Raw genomic sequence first — 26,470 nt, forward strand, 5'->3', positions numbered from 1 at the left:
AGGCGTTGAAACCTCTAACAACCACCAGTAGATTAATTCACACTAACACATAGACGGAGTGTACCTGGTATACCATCACACGACACTGTGAAACCATCGGTACATGCAGTCCCCTGTCTTAAATGAGTTTACTTAAAATGGGCTGAGTCTACCTGGAATTATCACACTTAGCTGGCTTTTAAACTAAGACGAAGTCGTGAGGCTAATAGGCCACATGCCCTCCAAAGTCATCCTCCCCCAGCTGGAACCGTCTCTCACCCAGGCTTAACGCATGAATAGAAATGATAGCGCAGACACTCAGCGCTAATACCCAACATTTGACATCCTTACCCTTATCACCCTTATTATGATCTTCCTTTGGAATACCTGTTTGCACAAGTGCATCAGAGCAAGTCCAACCAAAAACTGCCCGCTAGTACACGCACAACATCGCCCATCTGGGCAGCTCTAGACTCTGGGTAGAATTCCCCCCCTTTGTTCTGGGCAATCAGCAGCTAACCCGTTCACACACCGGGTGCTTCGCAGTCACGCACCAGTCACACACAGAGTAGATGTGTACTTCTCCCCCTTCTGCAAAATCTCGCCCCTCTGGGCAGCTAAAAAATCTAGGTAGAATTTCACCTTGCGTCACAGTAATTGGCCGCCCACCCTTTTCCACATCGGGTGCCTTGGCACGCACCAATAGCACACAAGAGCATGCGTGTACTTTTGCCAATTTAAAACTAGGCACTGTCGCGTAGGGCACGGACCACCGCGCACTTTTCTTCAGTGATTTCCGTCACGCGCTTCACTTCTCTAATCTGAGCATGTGCGTAACTCCACCATTTTGAAACCAGGCACTCACGCTTCAGGACACAGGAAGTAGTGCTCCGGGTTTATTCACACTGAGCATGTGCACAGTGCGGCCATGGATGAATCAGGCTTCCCCTCCAGGGACACAGGAAACCACACACCTGATTTCACTTAGCACCACTTAAAACCAATTTGCTTAAGTGAGCAGACTATAAAAGCACAACGGCTCTCCACCCAGTCCTACACCGGGGAGGAACGGGAGCAGTCGCCTAGGATCCACGCAGGAAACTTTCCTTGAGGCAGTAAGGGTGTGAATGAGATTGGATTGAATGAAAGTACTTTGGGGCAATTAGCGCAATTGAGGATGAATGTTCTGTGTGTTTGTACTTTGAAAAACCATAATTCTCACGCCAGCTGTGATCTATATGTTTTTTCCACAGGTTCTGACAAGCAGGGGTTTCCCCTCTCCTCCTCCCATGGGGCCAGTAGCTTTGGTTTTTAGGGTAAGAACAGTGAGACACGTGCTCTCGCCTTTGCATCCCCATCATGTACACAAATTGAGTGGCACATGTCACATGAGTAGTCACTCACACAGAAACTGGATCAGTGCATGTATTGAGTTCAGTTATTCGCCACTACTACGGTCTGTTACATATTTTTTCTCTCCCTACATTTTCTTTTACAGGCTTGAATCTAGGAGCCATCCAATTGTGGAGAGTGACAGTGATCACGCCCACACAGTGGTACACTCTTGCTACTTTTGGTTAGAACGGAGCCCCCATTTACATATTTAGGTCCTGATGAATGCCCTGGACCCTCCTGTCCTGTGAAACATGTCGACCTCTAAACACAACGGTTAGGGGACACTAATTCCCCCACATACCGTCACCTGCTTTTAAACATCATATAGTTACCTTTCACATTAAAAAACACAATGAGGATAACTATAATGATTTTTAATCTCACTCACTCATACACGGGCCCCCAATTAGTTTAGAAGTGCATCCTCTATCAAACCAAGGTTTTAGAGGGCGAGGACTGGTCAATGATGAAGCATGACACCAGGTGGTGTGTGAGACCAGTCCGTTTTTGTGAGATGTCCCCATTCCCAATATAACTCAAACCTTATAGTGGTTATCACTTTAGGAGCAGCTCTTTTGTGGTTAAACATTCATAGTTGGAGGCTGCTAGCTCCTAAAACCCCGTGCCTCTTGTTCCCTCCTCCACACAGTGTGGAGCTCATGTGTTTTTGATCACAGATCTTTGCCATGCAGAAACCCAGGCTCCCTGTATTGCCACATCAACACAGCAATGGACATGGCGTAGCACGTACACACCACAAGGCACGCGTAAGTCCCACAGGGAGTGGCCACTGTTGTCCATGCCGGCCCTACATGTACGTCTTAGACACACACCCCATCAAGGTTGATGCATATACCACATGGATGTGGAGACTGCCACCCATTGGTAACATGTGATCAGACACATCTGAGGCACAACATGCACACAGACAATGGGTGCACATCAGTATTGGGGTTACAGGTCTCACTGTGACGTACATGCCATCACCCCCAGGACTCAAGGTGTATGTGACATGCCCCAAACATATCCAACCTGACACTGTGGCATTCACTCATGCCAATTACTGTCCAATTGCACATCACAGTGCTAATGTGCACAACACACAAAGGACTCTCCCCCCATGTACAAGATAACAGCCTGGGAGTGGCTGCACAAAGTGCCAGACAAAAATACTGCTGTGGCCCCCTCAAACACCCAGGGAATGCAGCCTCACATGCCATGGGACACTGTGTGGCCAATGCTATAGTGTGGCAGGTGTGTGCAGGTGTCCATGGCCAGTATATGTGTGTTGCATCCGTCTAATAGTCACACTAATGCGGTCCGACGCGGGTGACAATGCGTACGCATTGCATGGGTCATGTCCGAGCCGTGCGTACACCTTGTCATTGAATGCAATGAGGTCCGACGCGGGTGACAATGCGTATGCATTGCACGGGTCATGTCCGAGCCGTGCATACGCCTTGTCATTGAATGCAATGAGGTCCGACGCGAGTGACAATGCGTACGCATTGCACGGGTCATGTCCGAGCCGCGCGTACGCATTGTCATTGAATGCAATGAGGTCCGATGCGGGTGACAATGCACACGCATTGCACGGGTCATGTCCGAGCCATTGGCTCAGGACGGTCATGGAGACGGATGCGGATTCAAAACTTGTACGAGTTGTGCACTGGAAATTCAGTTGGATGCCTACAACAATGTTGCAATTTCAAGTGTTCCATGAAGGTGAAGATTTGAACGATGCGGAAGGCGTGTACGAGTTGTACTTTTAAATGGATTGGCCAGATTCATAGAATGCAACCGTGTTGGACCTATCACTTTGGACACATGGCACAGAGTCTGCCTCTGCAGCACAGATATAAGGCTGGCTGGACCCCAGGGAGCTCACTTGCCTGCACTACATGCTACTGGACCACATCCCTGCTACCACTGCTGCTGTCTCTGCATCATCTGGCTCCTGCTATGGCACGTACACTGGAGAGGGCCCCAGCCTTCACTGTGGAGGTGAACCAGGCCCTGCTGGACGGGCTCCTTCCAGAGTACAGAAAGCTCTATGGGACACCACGGGAGCAGGTGAGTATGCTGTCCACTGCCTTCCTAATTAAGCATGTTGTCTGACTAGCAGTACTAGCAGTGTGTACAGCATTGGCAAGCATTATCACTGACTACTTTCATCCCCCAAAGTGTGTAGGGACATGTACTGAATATTTTTCCGGCTGCTAAAGTGCATTTTTGCCAGCTTAAACTATCCATGCATTGTTAACATGTCAGACATGCATGTGAATTTTTATTCCCCAGGGTTGCACTACCTGTGTAATTATTTTCCCTTTGTGATGATGACATGTATATCTAAGTGTGTGCTGCACAAATCTCGGGCATGTGTGTTAATGTACTTTTCACTTTGTCCTCCTCACAGGTTGATGCCCCCCAGAAGAAGGAGATCTGGCTGACCATCGCCTGGGCTGTTCGTTCTGTGGGCGTCTACAAGCGCCGGATCCGCAACTGCCAGAAGAGGTGGCAGGACCTTCGGGGCTGGACCGGGAGGATAGCTAGAGTCCAGCTGAAGCTGTCACCTCCACGCTGAGGGGCGGACACTGGACCCTGACTCCCCACATGCTCCGGATACTGGCGGTGGTCTTCCCGGATCTGGATAGGCAGCTGAAGGCCAGACAGCAGCAGGAAGGGGGTAAGTCCATGCCTGATCTGTGTACTATGTCTGACATGCAAATAGCAGTCTTTTGTCCGGGTCACACTTCCACATTACGTAGGTCTTGTAGTCCCCAAATCAGGTCCCTCATCTGTGTGATGCACCCTCCTCATCTGTTCCACAGGTGTGGCCCCTACAGTCTTTGGATTGTGTCACTAGGGCACTGTGTCCCTGCAGTCAGCTATGTATCAGGTACCAGTCAGCATCAGTTCCCGTGACTCTGTTGTGTGTGTCATGGGTGGGTCAATTGTTTACACAATGCCTGAGATCTGACATGTGAACTGTGTGTGCCCTTGAGATATGTACCAATTGCTGGTCTGACTCGCAACATGTTTCTGGGGTATTCAATACAAAACCATGCAGCAGGGTACTCCAATTTGTGGGCATCAGGAGTAGGTATGGCAAGTATGCCACAATTGCTTTGCCACCTGACTACTGTCTGGGGCAAAACACTGTTTCACTTAGTCCTGCCCAGTCCTGCCCCCTCAAGGGCATTCAGAAACACTCTGCAATCCCACTCCTGTGTGTGAAATTGCAGGTTGTGCTTCGTGACATGTGCCCTCAGGTGTGTGCCTCTGTGTCATTAGGGTGTGGCTTGTTGCTACGTACAACTGGGGTGTCCATGATTCCGAGGGTCAGCATGACATCTGCAATATGACTGTGGGAGACAAGACCTTTGTGACATATAGGTGTGTGAGCATCTGACAGCGCACAATGGTGTATGCAACTCTGTCCCTCATGCAGCTGGGTTATATGCATGGCAGACTGTGATGTGTTAATGTACATGGATTCGTGTTTGCTGAGACTCATATGTCTGATTTTCATGATGTGGGGTCTTCTGGGTCCTAGATATGTTGTTTGCATGGGATGGGCAAGTGCGCCGGTCATCTGTCAGATTTGCCCCTGAGCTAGGATTGTGAGTCAGTGCATATTGTTGTTGTCTGGATGCCCTGCCCCTGTGACAGGAGACAGTGCTGACTGACTTACAGGGCATCCCAGTGCCATGTCATTGAACTTGCTATGAGTGAGCCTGCGTTGTGTTCAAGTGTGCACCATGCACCCCATTGTGGTCTTGCCCATCAGGACATGAGTACATCATAGTGTGTGTTGCTGGCATGCATCCCAGGCATGTGAAATGCCTGGGATGCATGCACTCCATCTGACCTGCCCACTGGAGTTGTGCCGGCACCCACCCCATCTGACTTGTGCCACACAGTTGTGAAAGCACCCACCACTTCAGTCATCTCCACTGCAGTTGCAAGTGTCTCGCCTGCATCCCCCACCTCTTCACTGCCTCCTTCTGCTGCGCCCTGATCCTGTCCCTGCGGTGCCTGGCCTGCCCTCATGTATGCCCCTCCGAGGGGATGACCTCGGTCCGTAGCAGTGCAGGCAAGCAAGGTGTGACAGTTGTCAGTCTAGTTCACTCCTTGGCAATTTGACATGGACTGGCCATTGGTCTTTGGTTGCACAGACGTTTCGAATTTCATATACTGAATTTGTGACTCTAGTTCACTCCTTGCCCTTTGGACATGGACTGGCCATTGGCCTTTTGTTGGAACAGACGTTTCACTTTTCATATGCTGAATAAAGCTTTTTACTTTGTTCCTGTGAACTTGATTTAGCTGTAAATCATGTTGAGGTTGTTTTAGATGCCCTTGCACCTGTAATGCTTGGTTTACAATGTTGCATACTGATGTGTTGATGTGAGGTACTCCCTGTGGTTCATGAGATATGTATCCTATTCTGGTGGGTATCCATGTCATCCTTTGCAGCTACCTGGGTGTGTCTGGATCAACCATTTGTGTACATCTCTCTGTGAGCATTTAATTGCCATGGTCACATCTGTGTCTTGCACCCCTGCACATATGATGTGCTTCCCATTGTCCAAATTGTCACTTCCACATACGTTGTGCTCATCACTACTGGCCCTACAGGTGTGGGCATCATTGGTATAGGAGCAACTGGGTCCTCTGTGCAACTTGCTGTACATATGTATTGAGTATGTGCAGATGACTTAAGGGAGACTCACGACCCAGGCTGTTGTGACCAGAGCCTTCATTGTGTGGTGACTGATGGCTGACTGACCAAGTGTTCTGCAGACATGAGTGGGACTTGCGGTGAATATGTTTGGCACAGCTGGGCTCCCACAGGAGTTGTGTCCCCTCAAGTTAGTGTGTTGTCCAGTGACATGGCCTGGACCCATGGTGTGTATTGTATGTGCATGTGTGTGTGTCCACATCCCTGTTCATACACAGACAGTGTTCCCTTGATATGTTCATGTTGTTGATACTTGCTGAGTGGTACTGGGTTAATCCCACTACTTTTCCAATGGGCTACCAGATGTGTGGGTGCATGACTCACTCCTGTTAATTGGTGTATCATCATTGTGATTTGTCAGTTCTGAGTGTTGATGATGTTGTCAGACACAGATGGGACACAGTGAGGGTTCCTCGAGGCACTTGTTTGTTCGCAATATCATGTAGTTGTCCCTAGGTGGTAGTTTTCAGTGATTGAGACATTTGTATGTGTGTGTGACTGCTCCCACTTGTAGGGTTCACGGCAGCGATGATGGCAGGTGTCAGCATGGGTGCCTTGTGTTCCTCCTTGGCATCTGCATAGTCCTGGGACAGTGGCAGGGATTGTGAAGGTCACATGAGCTTTAAGGTCATGGCCATGTACCACATACTGTGCAGTGTGTCTGTCATTCCCCAGGGTTGTAAACAGTCCTTGTGTGATGTGTGTGTGCACCTTAGTTCCTGCCAACATTCCTGTGTTTGTCATGTGGGCATGTGCAATGTCACCTGTCCATGTGGCCTTCACAGATACACATTGTTGCAGTTCAGGTGTGTGGTGTTGATGATGGACTGATGTGAATGTTTGCATGGATGGTCCCTTAGCTCCTGTTTGTCCATGGATGAGGGGCCATGCTGAGTGATGTGTGTTTGTGTATGTGTGATGTACGTTTGTGGCACAGGACACATGTCTGGGTTTCCCAGTTTGTACAACATCTGCCTTTGTCATCACAGTGGAGGTGTCATGCATGCTTGTGTCACACCAATGTCTTGTCCCTGGGGATTGTGCTGTTGTGTGTCAGTCTCTTGCTGCGTTAGTTGGTGTTCATTCCAGCTAGTGTCACGTGTGTCTGTTGTGCTCCCTCTCATCTCCCAACGCCGGATTGCCCACTGAGGGTGTCCCAATGATGGTTTACTTTTGTATGGCACTGTGTCCACATCTGTGTCACTGTGGTTCAGCCCCTCTCATGTGTTGTGTAGTTGCCTGTGGATACTGTGACACACACACACACACATGTTGTGTCCGATGTGCAGTGTGAGTTTGCCTGTTTGTGTTTGTGCATCTGCACCAGTGCATTGGTATTGCTGTTGTGGGCCTTTGTCTGGATGCTGTTTCTGTGAGTTTGCATGCTGTCCCTGTGAGTCATTTCACATCATTGTGCACATTCATCCTGGTTGTTGGGTGCCATTGCTGGCATGGAATGTAAGTTAGTGAGCTGACATCTACAGTCTACACATGTTGTTTTGGTTGGTGTGTCTATTTTCGAGATGTGTGCATGCTTGGTGATGGTCACTTCTGTTGTTGTCATTGTACGCTGTGTGCATTGTCAGCCCCCATGTGTGGTGCTTGTCTGCACATGGCCGAGAGTGTTATGTTTTCACAGCACTGTTTGCCTCAACACATCTCTGTGTGTATAGGACACAACCACTATTTTCCCCCAGAAGTGTTTGATGTGTTGGGAGCAGGGATCATACATGCTGTTTGTTATTTGCACCTTTGACCATGATGACACTTACCTTTTGGTTATTGTGTTGAGGGGGGTTTGGTCCCCATCACCACAATGCTCCACATCTGCTGCATTTTGTGAGTCCCCACTTGACTTCTGTTCTACACAGTGAGGGGGTGTTCTTTTTACATTGCCACAGTGCTATGGTGATGCTTACCTTGTGTATGTCACACTCATGTGTTGGTCACACATGTGCTGTTACTTACATTGTATACTCATAGCCATATTCACTGTTGTGGGCATTTGTGACAGACTACACACTGTTGTCATGATGTCGTGGGGGATGTATTTTGCGGACATTCCTGATGTTTGCGTATGCTGGATGTGTTGCGCATCACCCATCCTATGGCTGGGGGTGGCAGGGGTAATGGCCAACAGGTCCCCTGTGAGTGGGGGTGGCAGGGGTGATGGGCAATAGGCCCCCTATGGGTGTGGGTGGCAGGGGTGATGGGCAACATAAGCCCTGTGAGTGAGGGTGGCAGGGGTGATGGGCAACAGGTCCCCTATGGCTGGGGGTGGCAGGGGTGATGGGTAACAGGTCCCCTAGGAGTGGGGGTGGCAGGGGTGATGGGCAACATAAGCCCTGTGAGTGGGTGTGGCAGGGGTGATGGGAAACAGGTCCCCTGTGAGTGGGGGTGGCAGGGGTGATGAGAAACATAACCCCTGTGAGTGGGGGTGGCAGGGGTGATGGGCAACATAAGCCCTGTCAGTGGGGGTGGCAGGGGTGATGGGCAACAGGTCCCCTGTGAGTGGGGGTGGCAGGCGTGATGGGCAACATAAGCCCTGTGAGTGGGGGTGGCAGGGGTGATGGGCAACAGGTCCCCTATGGCTGGGGGTGGCAGGGGTGATGGGCAACAGGTCCCCTATGAGTGGAGGTGGCAGGGGTGATGGGCAACATAAGCCCTGTGAGTGGGGGTGGCAGGGGTGATAGGCAACATAAGCCCTGAGAGTGGGGGTGGCAGGGGTGATGGGCAACAGGTCCCCTGTGAGTGGGGGTGGCAGGGGTGATGGGCAACAGGTCCCCTGTGAGTGGGGTTGGCAGGGGTGATGGGCAACAGGCCCCCTATGGGTGGGGGTGTTAGTGGTGCTGGCCATGCAACCCCTATGATGGGCTGTTGTTAGTGGCCAGGATATTTATCCCCTGTGTGTGTGTGTGTGTGCCATTTTGCGTGTACGTGTCGTTTGTTTATGGGGTAGGTGTCTGACTTACCGTCTGCGCCGTCGGTGTCAGTCCCTGATCCGGTCATAGATGTAGAGTACTGGTATGACCTGCACGATGGGATTCATGATGTGTTTGTGTCGTACACGCTGCTTGTTGCTCTGTCTCGTACCCCCTGCAAGCTGTTCCGTCTCGTAGCCATGTATTGATTTGTGGCGCGAATCGTAGCTGATATGCTTATTTTCCGGATGCTGTGACGTGCCGTACGTGACGACCCGTGCGGCGCGTAGGAAGTACGCATCGTACTTGTCATGCCGGAAACTGCTATGGATACTGCTTCTGGGCGACACGGTTCCTCTTTGGGAGTTACGGCTCGGACGGAGAATGGGTCTTGATTCACAGCCTACGTGTCGGTCGTGTTTTTGGCAGTTATGCGCATCGTACTTCCTATACAGGACGGACCGGCTCCGGGTACGTGTTGGTCGCAGGGTAAGGCTACGGACAGCTGTCCGACCGGCCATCGGAATCGGCCCCTATGTGTAACTGGTTGAGCCCCAGGTGCTAACCTGATACGGTGTTCAATACCCTTAACCAGCCCAACTCTATCACTGAACACAGGTCTGAACTCTGAAATTATCTCTTTTAACACATTAGTGTCTGTCTCTGGTATGGTGCATTCAACATTGCACACAGGTAGTTCCCCCACTTTAACCGGATTCTCATCCCCAGGTACTAAATATAGACCCATACATGCCAGGTCCTTCCCTCAATGATATTTTTCCCTTCTTCGGCAACATAAATCTTTGTTTCAGTCTCTCTACCGAGACACTGTACTATACCGGTAAAATAACCAATGATATTTATGTATTTTTCTCCAAATGCCTTTGGGTTTACGTCTGATTGTAATAACTTTACTCGTCGTTCCATAAATCATTAAAAGTTGTGTCTCTCAAAATCGTAATAGGCAAGCCAGAGTCTGCCATCACCTGGAGAGGAATGTTATCAATTATAGCGGAGCACAATGGACCCTTTATAGAATTTGTCTCACTTCCACAGTCTAGTGTTACGATCACATTACTAAGAGAGTTGCCACATGCATCTATAGCAGTTTCAATACTGTTTACATTAAGAGGTCTTTTAGCATTCTTGCAAACTCCCTGGAAATGCCCAATTTTCTTGCAAATGACTGCTAATGGCGGGACAACGTGGAAAATTCCCAATATGATTTTTGGAACCGCATCTATAAAAGAACAAGGGTTGCTTCTTTTGGTTAAATTTGACATTTCTACTAACTTGCAGCTAACACTCTGAGTGCAGATATATATTCTTCAACTTTCTCTTCCTCCCTCTGTTTTCTTTTATAAAAATTATGTCGCTCCAACATGATATTAGGTTCATCAAAAAACTGTTTTTTGAGACGTGCGACAGCTTCTAAATAAACATTCCACTGGCCGTCGCCAGAATGAGATGCTGGAGGTGGAATAGGTACAATATTATCGAAAATACTTTGAGCAGCTTGACCAAGACATCCAAATAACAAAGCAAATTTGCGGGCGGGTGTATAGCCCACAGCATCTATGGCTACTAAGTGATTTTCAAAAAGTCTGTACCACTCTGACCAAATAATTGGTGGACTTCCTGGTTTACTAAAAAAATGGAAGGGGTTGTGTTATTTGTTGAACATTAGCCATTATAATTCCAAAATCTCACTAAATATGAATAGAAATAACAAATGCAGGATTGACAAAAGGGGAAACCCCATAGGTGAGATAATAATTTTTGGCTTATAATGTTGGAAAAAAAGTAAATAAATAATAGCGTGCGTGTTGCTGAAGATTTAACAATGACACGCAGTAATCTACAGAACACCGTGCGTGTCGCTGTATTTTGAAATTGATGCGCTGTACTAAATTAACGTGATCGTCGGTAAGCCTCTGAAGAAATGGGTATATAGCGTGCGCGTCACTGAATCAAGGACTTGACGGGCGGTGTTTGGCCATGTATAATTATATATAGCGTGCGCGTCGCTGAAGAAAGCTTTACACGCTGTAAATTGCCAAAATGAAGATCGCCGTAACGGAATTGTAGCAACAATGTATCCAGTAGAGATGGCCCGATTAAAGAGGGCGCCGCGTAGCGTGATGACGTCAGCGCGTGCAGCGACGGTTTATGCGCTCGGGACAGGAATCGCCGCGAGCCAGGAGCGCTGGCCAACTGGGAGCTCCGTGATAAAAAACAAAGTTCACATACCTCTGCTCAATCTCACCCTGGAAATGACCGATATGCTTGAGCCGCTAGAAGATCGTTGTGGATCGCGGGTAGGTCAACAATCGATGCTGAACATCAGGGAAGATGGCAACTGGCATGAACTTGAAGAAAGAGGTAATACTTGGCGTGGGTATGCGGGTGGAGTGTCTCCACTCGTCGCCAAATGAAATTATGAAATGTTGCAAGAAATTAATCTTGTTTGAAGAAAGGTTTATTGATACCCACTCCACCCAACACACGGAGCATCCTCCCAGGCAAGAGTACGAACGGCAACTGACAAGCTGCATTCGAACCTCAACCTAGCGGGCACTCCATGCATGAACCACATATTTAAAAGAACACATAATACATTCCTGGAGCATCGCACGCTACCTGCGCGATGCTTAAGTTAACAAACACTACAAGTATTACATCTCATGGAATCCCAAGTACCCATTTTCGAAGAGCTTTACTCCACTCAACATGACAAACATGAACATAGGAGGCGGCAGACAACCTGGAATTTTTTATTGGTCCTAAGACCCTAGTGCCTGGCACTAGGGTCTTAGGACCAATAAAATATCCAATTGACCCTTGATATATGCTATTTTATTTTTAATATCCAAGACTGCTCCAAGAATAAAGGGAGACCGGGAGCAGTCTTAATTATTTAGACCCCATGGCCAGATCTAACAAGTGCTCCCAGAAGTGCGGTTGAGCCCACCCTGTCTTTTAAGGGACAGGGTGACCCGATGATGAAGCATGACACCACTAGGGTGTGTGAGGGTAATTAAAACAAAAAGGGCTTTTGTCCTTTCCCACCTCCTAGTAGGCAAGATCTAGGTCACTTCATCAAACAATCCCCCAGGGTGTTAATGGTTATCTCAACATACGGTGAGGTACTTTGTTGTGATTATTAGTATACTTAGAGAGGACGTACTCTCACTGGAGAATTTATTTCTGCCCTTGATACACAGGAGGGGTATCTCCCCTCTATTTGTGTGATGTTTTTCACACTTCAAGTATCCAGGTAGCCAGACACAGATAGTAGGAAACAGATTTATTAAATAAGATAAGTCTTAGTTATAGCTTACAAGTAAAATGGTACATTGCCCCACCAGGAGCAGCATCCTCCCTACTCAGCCCACTCTCTCCAAGTGACATTCATCCACACCAGTCACTCATCCACATTCCATAACATCACACTCACACTGGCTGAGCAGCAGAGAACTGGTAACCAAGGAGAGGATGCAGAGCAACAATTCAAGTCACAACAAGAGGTTTCTCTTCCTCAGACCCCTCATTACACTTGATTATGAATTGATGTAAGGGTTGAGTCATGGACCTGGTGAAAGTCTTTGCCATCCCTTAGCCTTTGTGCTTGTGAGCAGAGTGCTAAGTATCAACAGACACAGCAAACAGGGGATAAAGAGGGGCAGGGACTAAGGGAAATATCAATTAGTAGAGCTCATTCTTCGATATACCGTCTGTTTCAAGGGATGGCACCACTGTACCTGTATTCTATGAATCTTGGGTAGATCTGACCAGCCAAAATACACAGGCAGAAGGTAAGAATAGATACCAGCTGGATGTACCATACAGGTAACACCTAAAACAAGGCTTACCAGTTCCAGCAGTGAATTATGCAATGATGAAGCCAAGGCTGACCAGGAATCCAGGGAAGACCCCAGGATGTTGTTGGACACACACAGGTAACACTCTACAAGAAACTGGAATTAAAAGACAGACAACCAAGAGATAAATACTAAGGAGAGAACAAGCAAAGGGATAGAGGGAACTAAAAGGGAGAAGGCAACAAACAGCGAGGGATGCCAAAATGGGTGTGAATGTGTTTCAGGCACTGAGCTAAAGTCTCAAAGAGGAAAAATAGGACTCTACTACTGCTGACCTGGAAATTACCTTAACTCCGAAGTGAGTGAGCGTATTTTTTCACTCTTTTTTTTAAAACATAAGCAACAAAAAGAAACATATGACATTGATATGCTGTGTATGTATACCATTTCAAGTATATAACTACTTAAGACAGGTAAGAACAGTAATAATGCAGCGTTATTCAGCCAGTGAGCCAGACACAGATATGTTTCCATAGAATTACTCTTTTTGCGCGGGGGGGCCAAAACCGGCATACATATCATCCCTCTACTTTTTTTCCATTATCCCCAGATCTTGGTCAGTTTTTGTGGGCAACCTCTCCCTTTTTAGACTGCCCTCTCCGCTTGCATACACCAGTCCATGTCTGTCTCCCAATCTCGAAACTTGGGTCCGGATATTCTTTTCCATGTCCTTGCAATATTAGACTTAGCAACCATACACACCAGGGAAACCCCTTTCTTTCTTTTGCCGTAAGATCTGTTTGCTCCCATATATTGAGAAGACACCATCGGGGTGAGACCTGCTCGTTCTTCACACACAATGTTAACAGACACATTGTTATTTTCTCCCAATACTTCTTAACAACTGGGCATTCCCACCATTGGTGTATAAATGTCCCCACTTGACCACATCCTCTAGGGCACACTGGGGAGATTAACAGACCCATTTTGACAAGTGCCGTACTGGTGCAATAGGCCCCATGTCAAAATGTTATTTGTATCAATTTAAATCGTGATCGTATCATGACCTCCCTCGGGGATGCCAGTGCTTTTTGCCACTCTTCGTCCGCCATGTCACCCACATCCTCCATCCATCTTGTACGTAATTTCTCCAGCTTTTCGGGGGAGTTATTCAATATTTTTCTGTATGTTAATGATATCGCTCCTTTCGCCATATAGTCATCTAGGAGCCTATATTCTAAGGGTGACGAGCCTGGGAGGTGGGTGCCCCTGGGGACTGCTTTTGTAAGACACTGCACATCTATAGATAACAAAATGTCTCCCTCCCACCCAACTCATAGCATCTTTAGAGGTCACTAAAGGGGACAATCTTTCCCTTTGCCCATAAATCACCGACCCTAGAAATTGCAATCAAATACCATTTATCAAATCCTGGGTACATCAATAATAGTCCCAGGCGGTCCGATTCTAGAAGCGGGGTGGCCTTTGTATCCCATTTTTCACCCCAACGTCACTGTGGCGTTGTGCCACAGGGTAACAGTGGTCAAGTTTGGTGTGTATAGCGGTGTATTCTTCTTACCCCCGTAAAGTGCTCTCAAATAATTTCCCGAGGACATATTGAGTCTATCCATTCTGTAGGCTGGGTCCATTTGTGGCCATTGTACTCAATGATTTATCCCCATCAGCTGTGACGCCCAATAGTAGTATTGGATGGCCGGGAGGGCTATACCTCCGTCATACCAGCATTTCATAAGTTTAGCTAGGGCTATATGGGGTACTACCATTCCAGAGAAGCGTACGTATCTCTGGTTCGATCATCTGGAAATATTTGGTGGGGACTAGATATATTGTATTCTGCAGAGTGCAGAAAAACCGGGGGAGTGCCATAATTTTGTACAGGGAGAATTTGCCAAGTAACGTAAGGGGCAGGGACTTCCAGTGTTGGACATCGTCTTGCAGTCACCGCAGCGGGGGAACTAGGTTTCTTTCATAGAAAACTGTAGGGCTTGTGGTGACATAGATGCCCAAGTATCGAAACCCCTCCGTAACTATTTTAGCAGCACAGCCCCTGGGGAGATTGAGGTCAGTACCATTAAGAATGTATACTATTGACTTATTCCAATTGATATTATACCCTGAATATTTTTGGAAAAGGGTGAATATATGTAGTACTCTGTGTATTGAGGAATGTGGTTTTGCTAAGTAGAGGAGGATATAATCAGCATATAGGGAGATACTGTGTTCCCATTCTTCCGTCCATTTAAGTCCCCTGCTAAGATGACCTCCCCTCAGCCAGATTGCCAGAGGTTCCAAGACTAGCGCAAATATTAGTGGAGGGAGTGGGCAACCCTGTTGCTTACCTCTCTGCAACTTGAAGACCGATGACTGTCCTCCATTTACAGTAAATTGAGCCTGGGGTTTAGCATATAATACCCAGACCCATGAGAGGAACTTTTCCTCGAAACCAAATCTTTCGAGGGCAGCAAACAAAAAGGGCCATTCGATCATGTCAATTGCCATTTTGACATCTAATGACATTATCATCACTGCCTCTTCTTTAATAGTTCCTGATCTGCCTAAAACTCCATTAAGAGGTCTTAGATTAAGCGCAATGTTACTGCCCGGCATAAACCCGGATTGATCGGGGTGGACCAGTTTATGCAGCAGGGGGGACAAGCGGGTAGCTAACATTTTGGCAAGAATCTTACTCACAGGATTTAACAGAGATATTGGTCGATACGAACCACAGCTATCGGAGGGCGTTCCGCTTTTATGTATGTCTACGATATTAGCTAGTCTTTGACTAATGGGAAGAATACCTTTGCTTGCGTTCTCATTGTACATTTTCACCAAATGAGGGGCTATTGTCGATGCATTTAACTTATACAATTTAATTGATAGCCCAATTGACCCATTGCTTTCATAGCCTGCAGTGTCCTGATCGCCCGTACAACTTCTTGCTCAGATAATCTGCGAAGGCTTCCGCTATTTATTGTCTATCTCTGATTAAGGTCTCGTCATTTGTCTTAATCTCAAACACCGATCTATTTGTCATTTCTCGCTTATCCAGCCATGCCAATACTTTACTTGCCTTATCTCCAACAACATACACCCGCTAGCTCGATCATGGGCTCTGGCCACCCCTTCCGCAATATCCCTATATTCGCTTTGTTTGATCTGCAGTCTATGTTTGGTGTCTGGGAAATCCAGTGATATCAGTTTGCGTTCTAACGTGGTAATTTCTTTCTCTACTTCGAGAAGTTGTTTCTGTTTTTCTTTCTTATGCCCACTAATTGTAGAGATTCCCTGCCCCCTGATCACCGTCTTGTACACTTCCCTCATTGTCCTTTTTCTTGGAAATAGAGAGGTCGCCTCGTCAGGTGTTCTCTTATATTGGTATTTTAAGATACCACGGGTTGAGTACCCAAATTTTGAAATGACTAGCTTTCCCCGTAGTGCGTGAATATAGGCGAGTGATCGGAGATGCCCCTTGGGAGGTGCCCCACCTCATTGAACATCGGGAGCTGCTCAGCCCTTCCAAACTGTAATCTATGCAGGAGAGGCTTCCATGAACCCCAGAATGGAAAGTATACTGGAGAGCAGAGAGGTTTTGGGTTCTCCAGACGTCTATCAAGCCCATTGCTCTTATAAAGTCTTCCAAGGCTTTCCCTGAGGCCTCCCTGGGCTTGGTTGGGTGTCTATCTAGATTCCTATTAATAGCTGCATTACAGTCCCCCCCTATTAGTAACTCTCCCTCTGGCAGATTGATTACATGTGCCCCCAGATCAGCAAGGGTGGGGGAGTGCAATCTTGCTGGTACAAAGAGAGAGGTAATATTGATCGATCTGCCCTCCCAACATCCAGACAAAGTCACAAACCTGCCCAGCACATCCTGTTTAACTGCTTGTACCTTAAAGGGGAATGATCTACGCAGAAGGATACCCACGCTGATCCTCTTGTATAACCTGTGTGGGCAACCAGCCTATACCCTCATCTATTCAACGCACAGTAGGAGGTTCCCTGTATGTGGGTCTCTTGTAGCAGTACCACATCCGGCGCTTGCTGCTTTAGATATTGCAATACCACCCCCGTTTAATTCTATCCCCCAACCCATTCACATTCCACGAAATTATCCTAAATCTGCCAGGTGAAGGCGTCAATGTCGAACCTGCATGCATTTCGCCCTTACTGTGAGTGCCCTCCTTGTGGACATGGAACTGTGGTACTGCACCTGGGTCCCCCCACTCCCCAGAGCAATTAAATGACTCGCAACTGTCCAGTTAATTATCCGTGTCTTCGTTCGTCCTAACCATGTTTCAAGCATTACACATGCATTACAATTTACTTTCTTCATTATCGAGTAAAAAAACTTGGCAACTTTATAACTAACCTTCGTCTAACTACCCACCCTATTCCCCCTCCCTACAGCATGGATTTAGAACTGCCCCCCCAACTGTGCAAAGTGCCTGTAATCCCCTACCCAATAAACACATAATGGGGTAAAACGTGGCTCAATTGGCTCTTACCACTCTTGGTAACCCCTTCTAATTTACGTTAATTCCACCCTGCGTAATTTTTAACTGGCGGGCAGTTTATCCTGGACAGGTTCTATAACTAATCCATGGCTCCTTGCCACCCGTACTGGTAGTATAATGAGCCAACTAGCATAACATCCCATAATCCAACCACCACATTTTAGTATACTGGACAGTCTCCAGCATTTAAAATTTAGATAAGGAGAAGTCGTCAGCGTCCTTTCAGACTGGTAGTACTTCAGTAAGTGTCCAGTGATCCCACTCTTTTAATCATCCATAGGACATTCTCTAGGGTGTCTAACCTCTACGTGCCTGTCACCTGAGCTGATTCTTGACAATGGCAAGGCCTCACCCTGGGCTCTTTCAAGTTAATAAAGTTTCCGAAGCCTCCCCAACTGCCCTTCTTGAGCGGAGATGAGTTACATACCTCACACCAATTCATGCTGCCAAAAGGCCTAAGTCATTGTTTCTGCTCTGATAGAAGGTTTCATACTTCATTAACGAGAAAACACTGACAGGCTGGTGCTTCTGGCAATCTAATGCTAAGTAGTTTGTTGAGAAATCAGGTAGTAAAAGACTAACATTTTAAAAGATATGTTTTCTTTATATTTATCCAAAATCCAACTTCACCACAGACATTGATTTTAATAAATGTTAAAAACAGTAGCTGAATCATTTCTGTAGCTTATCCTGAACCAAAGGGGCAAACTTGCATTTTATTGTAACTTTAGTTTTCCGCATAGGACCATCTACAGCCATGTGAAGTGAAAATAGTTTTTGGGAGCTAGCCAGTGCCTGGACCATGCCAACATAACATTCTTCCATGGTCACTTTTAAATACTAGCCACACTACCTTGTGTACTGCAAGGCCTAATTAGGGGTTACTTATTTAATTTTTAAATGTAGGGTTCCTTCCTGTCAAAAAGGGTTATTTTCACAAGTTTGCCTGCTGGTTTAAACACTTCAACAGCTAGCCTACACATCTAGACGAGCAGCCATGTTTTAACATGGTAGCCTAGTGGATGGCACAATAGGTGCTGCAGTCCACAGGCTGCATTTAACTTTCCATGTCATTAGTGTATTTTCCTGTACCACAACCACAGTGAACAGTTAAATATACCAAATGAGGACCATTCAAATGTACCATGTTTTAGAGGGCATAACACATACACTGGTGACTGGGTGGTAGTACCCCAGTGTGCAGAGTTAAAAAACCAGCAACGTCAGCTTAAAATGGGGATTCATCACTCAAAAAATTTAATTTCTCACAAAACGCACTTCACTGTTGCTGATAATGAATCCTGCTTTGCCTTTTGCTGTAAAACTGGAAGAAATACTGCAGCCCCTACACAGAATCCCTGATTCATGGGCCTACTCCATGAACTGTGATCGACTGCTTCTTTGACATTTCCAAGGAACATTTAGGTCCGGATCTGTTGTGGATATTATTCCTTCATACTAAACAGATTGGCAGACCACTTGAAAACTTCCTATTAGCCTAATGTGAGATTGGGCAGATTGTGTCTACTGGTATCGAGAGTGTGAAGTCACCTACAACTGTTTTATGAACTTCACTATTACCCATGCAAAAAGAATTGCCTTTAAGTATATTTTTAACGTACTAGAAAGTCTACAACATCACCACTAAAAACCAAGGAGCCTAGAGCAAGGTAAATGACTTCATATTGGCCCCACCATTCCCAGTGAGGAATGTTTCTCATTAGAGAATAATATTAGCCTGAAAAATGCTGTGGGCTCTACCAGACCATATACAGAAGTGCAATGACCAGGCACCTATCATCTCATGCCTAGACTTTCAAGAACTGCAGACTATCCAAAATGCCACTGCGCAGTTGCCACTGCAAATACAAAAAGCATCAACTGGTATCTTCTCATCTGCCCTCACTTCTCTGGCTTCCGATTGAGAAGTGGGTTAAATGTAAGGCATTGTGTATCATCTCTCTGGCTTCCTTTGACACCAGTCAGTACTAGGCTCATTGGTGGCTTGATTCAGCCATACCTGCACTCTAGTAGTGCCCTTCAGTCAGTGAAGTCTGACTAAACAATTCAGCCAAGGTTTAGCACAGTTAGAACAGGAGGTTGGCCAACTATCTATCTGACTGACAAAATTTGGAATTCTCATCCGGCTCAGCCTCGTTTCAGCCCCAGCAAAGTTCTCTTTAGGAACAATATTAAAATATGACTCTTCTAGGACTGTGTCAGTGTGTTTTTTGGTACTACAGTTGCGCTGGGAAACCCTCTTCGGGTAGCTGGGAACTTTATAAAAGTTAAACATAAGCATACACGTTAGCATTCTCCTGATTTCTAGTGGAGGGTTCAACTTAAAATATTGGTGGTTTATAATATTGTGGAATAACACTGTACATAAGCTTATATATTTGACGTGCAGATTTTATGATATTTTGTGCTTTTATGGTCTGTTTTTACAAAGATCGAATAAAGCTGTGTGACGACTATTTAATGTCTTGAATATTGTAGAAATTAATCTCACAGGTAAGAATTGAATTTTTCTTACTTAGTAAAAAAATAGAATTGTAAATAATACTGCATACTTTAATATTGCTTATATATGTGTATGTATATATGTGTGTGTATATATTACCTACTGGCGGTCGCCAGTAGGTAATTATAGTTAGGACCTAGTTTCCATAGGAAAAGCGGTTTTTTATTTGCCAATAACTTTCGCGTCGTTTGACGAATCTTCACGAAATTTTCAAAACTAGTGGCCCACTCTGGTCTGCTCCCGTCTTGAAAGTTTTGGGGTGATTCATCAAGCGTGTACCGAGAAAAAAGGGGGTCCCAAAACGTGTTTTCCCCATGTTATTTTCCATAGGAAACTTTAGACAAAGCTACAGCTCGAACTGCTGAACAAAATTACACCAAATTTGGCAAAATGGTAGCCCTTGGTTCAGAAAGAGTCCTTTTTAGGGCACACGCCTGCGTTGCAGTGCGCAGCACTGCTCGCACAGCGAGAGCCCTTTTGCATGGGGTTTTGAAAGCAGACCACACGCCTGTGCGTGTGATCAGGCTTTCGCCGGCAGGCATTGGCTTTCGCCTGTTTTTTTTTATTTTTAGAAAGGCACGCGATTGGGCATGTCCTGCCTTTGCAACGCCCATTCCCGACCGTGTCTAGCATGTGCAGCAGCGCGCGTTCGCCTCGCTGCCGTGCTCCCTCCCCCCACTCCTCTGTGGTGCGCACGCACCACTGGTTCCCCTACTGCTCGTTAACTTGGTCACAGATAAGATCTTAAAGCAAGGCATGAAGTGCAAAGTGAAGATTCATGGTCTTCATGTGAGAAATGTAACCTTTCGTAGGTTCAATGCTGCCGACTTGAGAAAGTGCATGGCTCACCACCACTTAGCTTATGGCTTTCATTAGCAGTCAGTAAAGTTAATTTACAATGAGCTATATAATATTTATATATATATATATGTGTGAAAAACAGGGCTTGGAAATCGTTTGGGCAGTGTGGGAAACTGCGGGTATTGTTTGCAACAGAGCGAGGAAGCAAAATTGTTTTAAATCAAAACTGATGACGGTCACGGTGTCCAACAGCCGAGAAAAGAGAACAGCGTTTCGATTTCAAAGCGTTGGCACAGCGATGCCCTAGGGATCGCAAAATACCGAGTGCTGCGTCAATGCCGGAGATTGCCATGCAGAAAGCTCTTCTTTTACGGCCAGGGTCAAGGGAGGCTAGAGTAATATCAGCAACGGCACGACACACGCCAACATTTCCGCCACATTTCCAACCAGCCTGTGGAGCGAGGCGAGCTCAGGGTCAGTCAGTGTTTCGTCTTCATGCGGTGCTGGGTGTATGGGTCAAGGAACTGTCAAAATAATTATCTCGCAAAGAACGCACGCATTCGCGCCAAATATCACTTCAGGGGCACTGAGATGGTGGAAGCATAAAGTCATAGAGAAAGTGGAACGTAAAGCGCAGGGTTACTGAATGCTTTGAGGGAACATCTTGTGTGAACTCGCGGATGCTACTTCCCGCCAGCGCTGCAAACATCTGCCTCGAAGATTAATGGAACTTTCTAAAACTGAAACTATTCATCATAGAACAACATTTGAAACCAGAGTGTTCTGAGGCATCATAAAGCGATACAATTAACAAGGTCACAACAACAGTAGTGCTTCTAAAACGTTTCATGAAAATTACTGTTATTTTCGACTCATGTATTTTTTAATGCGGCGAGCGATCAAGGCCTAATTAATCAATTGAGCACTTTACAATCACCTAATCCACACGCAGTAGAACAAGCATCGGCAAATCAAATAGGAATAGCTCTGTCAAGCTTGCTGGTGCTGTGATTACGGGGTTTATTTTTTACTGTAAGCATATGCCGCGAAAATGAAAGAAAAAAAGCTAACGGTCCCTAAACGTGGTGCCCATACTCTTGAAATAGACATTTGAAATTAAAAAAAATAACCATTAGATATACTTTCAATGGAAATGTAGGGGCACTTCTAAGCAGAGACAGAACTTCTTTTTACAGTCAACACACAGGAAATATAGCATGACACAAAAAAAAGCTACTGGCTTTGAATTATGTAACCCGAAGGCAGTTACTTTAAACGCACATGGATGGTTAAAAAACAAGCATTTGCAATGCAATAGGTCTCGCATTTGCGAGAGTTTGAGCTATTTTCATTGTCAATGACATTGCCTTTTATATATGGAATTTATGGAATTTTTGGAATTTATAGCTTTATTCGAGATAAAAACTCATAAAAGCATAAGGCATACATTGCATATAAACAGTCTCTTGTAAAAACTTTTTGTTTAAAAACTAATAAAAAAACATTAAATACATCCATGATACTGAAGATCATAAAATTATTTAGCAAATATAAGAACAGAGTGGCAACATTTCCATAACTAGTAAAGCGGACAATGGTCTAAAGTCTTTTCTCCTATACTACCATTAGACAAGAGATTTCTTTCTGATGGCCCAAGGCCATCCCAGATATTTGGCAACTGCCACAGCAATGAATGTTGAAGGGCTGGTACAAATAATCCTTAGAGCGGTGTCACTCGCTCTTGTGCCCAGCTGTTTACACATAGCCTTCAACCAAACACGTCGGGGGACTGAATAGGCCCCGCACACAAAGAGAAAGTGGGCAATGGTCTCAGACCTTACTTTACAAACTGGGCAGACTTGAGAGCTACCCTTTGCCCATTTTCCAGTTAGTGATCTGATTGGGAGAGACCCCACTCTAAGCTGGAAGTATAATTTCCTATCCAGGGGTTTGGTAATAATATCCCAATAGGGCTCTAAAAAAGGAGAAGCTTTTACTTCAAGGAATAGACCCTCCATGGTAGACGGGTTGGCTTCATTCCAGTCCCGATATTCAACCATTTCCCAGTACTTGGTTTTTATAGTTACTTTGGACGGGAACAGGGCCTCTTCTGGGTTCTCCCAAAGCTCATTCATACCTAAAGACCCAAACATTTTGCACAATTCCCCCAGCCATCCTATCTTGTGGAATTTGTCACTATTTATTAAATCCAGGAAGCCCCTTGCATAATGAGCGAGTTCGGGGGTGACCCATATGCGCCGCCAGTATAAAATGGGTCTTAATCTAGCAATATCTGAGATGGCTTTTCTGCCTAAATCGCAACGAAGAGGCTTCATGGGTGTACTTTTAGGGAGTCCAATTAGGTTTCAGAGAAACTTGTTCTCAGCAAGCGTTAATGGTGCAAGATTCCCATAGCCCCAAAGCTCTGAGCCATAGAGCACCGAGCTAATGGCTTTGGCTTCGTATACCTGAAGTACTGGTGCAATGGGTTTGGTCAAAGACCTTTTGTGTTCAACACCTATAGTACCAGTAGTTTGGCGGAATTTGAGAGCCGCCATTTCTAAGTGTTTCCCCCACTTTGCACCTTTAGCTATATGGATACCCAGGTAAACAAAATCCGAAACCATTTCTACCTTTTGGCCGTCCATGAAGAAGTTCCCTCTAAAGCTGGGGTGGGGATTGAATGTCATGAGCTTTGTTTTGGCTACATTTACTTCTAGGCCACGCTCGGCACAAAAGCCCTCAAAAATATTCAGTGCACGCTGCAGGCCACTCGGGGTTTTGGATAGAATGAGCGTGTCGTCTGCGAATAGTAGGATTGGCACTTTCGCTCCATCCAATGTTGGAGCGTCTACAGGAGCAGACAACATACGCTCCACTACTCCATTGATAAAAAGGGAGAAAAGCATCGGGGCCATAGCGCAGCCTTGGCGCACCCCCCGTTCTACCATGAACTCAGTTAGTTGCCCATGTCTCCTCCACTGGATCTTTGCAGAGTTAGACTCGTGCAATCTCATTACTAGCGATAACATTTCTGGAGGCATCCCCATCTCAGCTAAGACTTTCCATAACAAAAAGCGGGGGACTAAGTCGAAAGCTGCGTGGAGATCTATAAAGGCAGCATAAAGACTGCCCTTCGCCAGCTCTACTGTCATCCAGTGCAATAACGTGAACCAGAAGATCTGGTCAATCGTACTTGTCAATTTACGAAAACCTGCTTGGTAGAGAGATAAAATGTTGTTCTCTTCCTCCCATACTGAAATTTTAGCCAGGGCCATTTTGCCTACAACCTTCTGCACTGTGTCTATAAGGCTGATGGGGCGGTAATTCCCTGGTAGTGTTTTGTCCCCTTTTTTATAAATAGGGATTATTACCGCCCCCAGCCACGACTTTGGCACCGGAGCCCCTAGTGCTACTGCATTAGCCAGATTCGAGATGTATTTGCCCCAGCGTGATTTCTCGTGAAGAAATACATCTGCAGGCACCCCGTCAGGGCCTGGTGCCTTGCCCCGCGTGACTGAGTCCAAGGCTAGTGCTACATCTGCGTTGTTAAAGGGAGGAGTTTGGAATATAACATGGGGCACAGATTCCCCATTTCTGTCCTCAAGACGGCACCTGTACTGGGGGCCGAAATAATCCAACCAATTGCTCTGCGAGACATGGTTGGAGGGTGGTTCTGGGAGGCCCCCTTTCCCCAATTTAACAATGTTCCAGAATAGTCTGGAGTCTTTTGCTGAGCAGGCAGCTTTGAGTTCTTGCCAGTGTTGCTCGTCCCATTGTTTTTTGGCTATAGTTACACTGGACTTGTATTTCCACCTTGCTTCCCTGACTGAGGCTAGATCTTTGGACTTAATGGCCAACCCCAGAGAGATTCTAGCTGCCCTACATGTAGCGTTATACCACCCTGCCACATGCGGACAATTTTTCTTACCCAGGTTCGAGCCTACTGCCCTATAAAAATGACCCTTTAGTGAATGGAAGAATTCGCAATGCAGATTGGTGATCTCAGCCAAATCTGTTCTGTTACTTGGTCCCATGTTCAGAATTACTTCCATGGCAGTGGAGGTAAGATCCAAATCTGTATTGATGCTTAATAGCACCGCATGGTTGGCCACAATTTGGGGCCACTTGACTCGCCTCATGTCATTCGTTGGGACTGTCTCCGCCAGTGCTTCTGATGTCAAATTTACCCCCTCCATATCCCCCCCCACAACAAGTGAGTGATGCAAAGGGGGTTATGATCGCTCTCTTGTCTGTTAACCACCCTCATGTCTTCCATCAAATGCCAGATCGTTAGACTGCAGATGACATAAACAATCCGGCTTTGCCAACGGCCATTGTCAAATGTGTTTGCCCCTTGTCCATCACTCGATGTCCTCCCATTCAGAGCTCTGAGCCCCCTTTCGCAGCATAGGGCATTCATCTGTAGTACTTCCGCTGACCATCTGCTCACAGGTTTTAAGTCCAGCTTAGGGATTCCCCATTCATTATCTACATCTTCTCCTACCTGCCAGTCTTCTACTGAAAGGGGCTCATAGGTCATATTCATATCGCCGGCGATTAGTAGGTTATTCTCGGTTGGCTGTACACTGATCAAATGGTCAAGTACAGCCAGGACTTGGGATTTCCCTCTGTTGTGGCTTCTTCTATACAGGTTATAAATGTATAGAGGTTCCCCCCGAGACATACATAGCCTAATCAGCTGCAAATCATTATTACCTGTGGGGAGCTCTACTATCTTGTCAAAAAGTGCCTGCCGGGCCCAAATAGTTAAACCCCCTTTTGGTCTTCCCTTTGGACCTTTAACAGCCGGGACAAAAAAATTAAGAAAACCCAGGAGGAACAGAGGCTCACAGGCCCATGTCTCCTGGAAAATACAGACGTCGAAATCATTTATAAACGACGCCCATTCTGGTGAATACATTCTGGGTCCCAGACCCGCGATACTCCACGAAACTATTCTGCCCCTTGCCCTCCTGGGATCGCCCCCCTGTGCGACAATGTCTAGCGGCTGGGCCCTTAGACCACTAATATTTAGCAAATCACAAGCCCCGGCTAGCTCTTTGTTTGCTACTCCTGGATCATTTCTCCCTTGTGGACTAGTCACGACATCTGCTGCCAAAGATAAGCCTACCGGACCTAGGGGTTCAGTCCCCTCCTCCCCTCTGGGGTTCCTACCATTTGGTCCCGGATGGACTATTGGCGACTCTCCTAACCCGATACGGCAAGAATCTCTCGCTGCGTGCCGGGGGATAGTTGTAGTTGGGGACGTGGCTAGAAGTTCTTTAGATACTGGTGGAGCCTTTTGTGATCTTTCCTCGGCAATGATTGTTGAACCCCTAGAATGCAGTCAGTCCACACCCTCCAGACCTGATAGAACCCCATATCGATTGTGTACTTGGTAATAAAAATCAGCCTGCTGGCGGGAAGAGTGCCTTAAGCGGCCTACTTGGTATTGGGATAATACCCCAGGTTGGGCTGCCTGATTAAAAAGTGGAAGCCTAATATGGCTATGCTGGAATTCTAGCAAGGGCTTGGCATTAGTTGCAAAAGCCACTAGACCTCTTGGATAAAAGTAAGTCAGGTCCTGGGTGGAAATTGCGCTGCTACCATTTTGGGGGAACCAGTTAGTAATGTATCTAACTGCTCTGGTGTCATGAAAATGTATTATTACAATATCCCCTTTTGTATCTTTTATTCTTTGGCCTATCCATGGGAGACGCCTGACATGCAGGATTTCACCGCTTATA

Source organism: Triturus cristatus, chromosome 1_1, assembly GCF_964204655.1.
Source record: "Triturus cristatus chromosome 1_1, aTriCri1.1, whole genome shotgun sequence".
Lineage (NCBI taxonomy): Eukaryota > Metazoa > Chordata > Amphibia > Caudata > Salamandridae > Triturus > Triturus cristatus.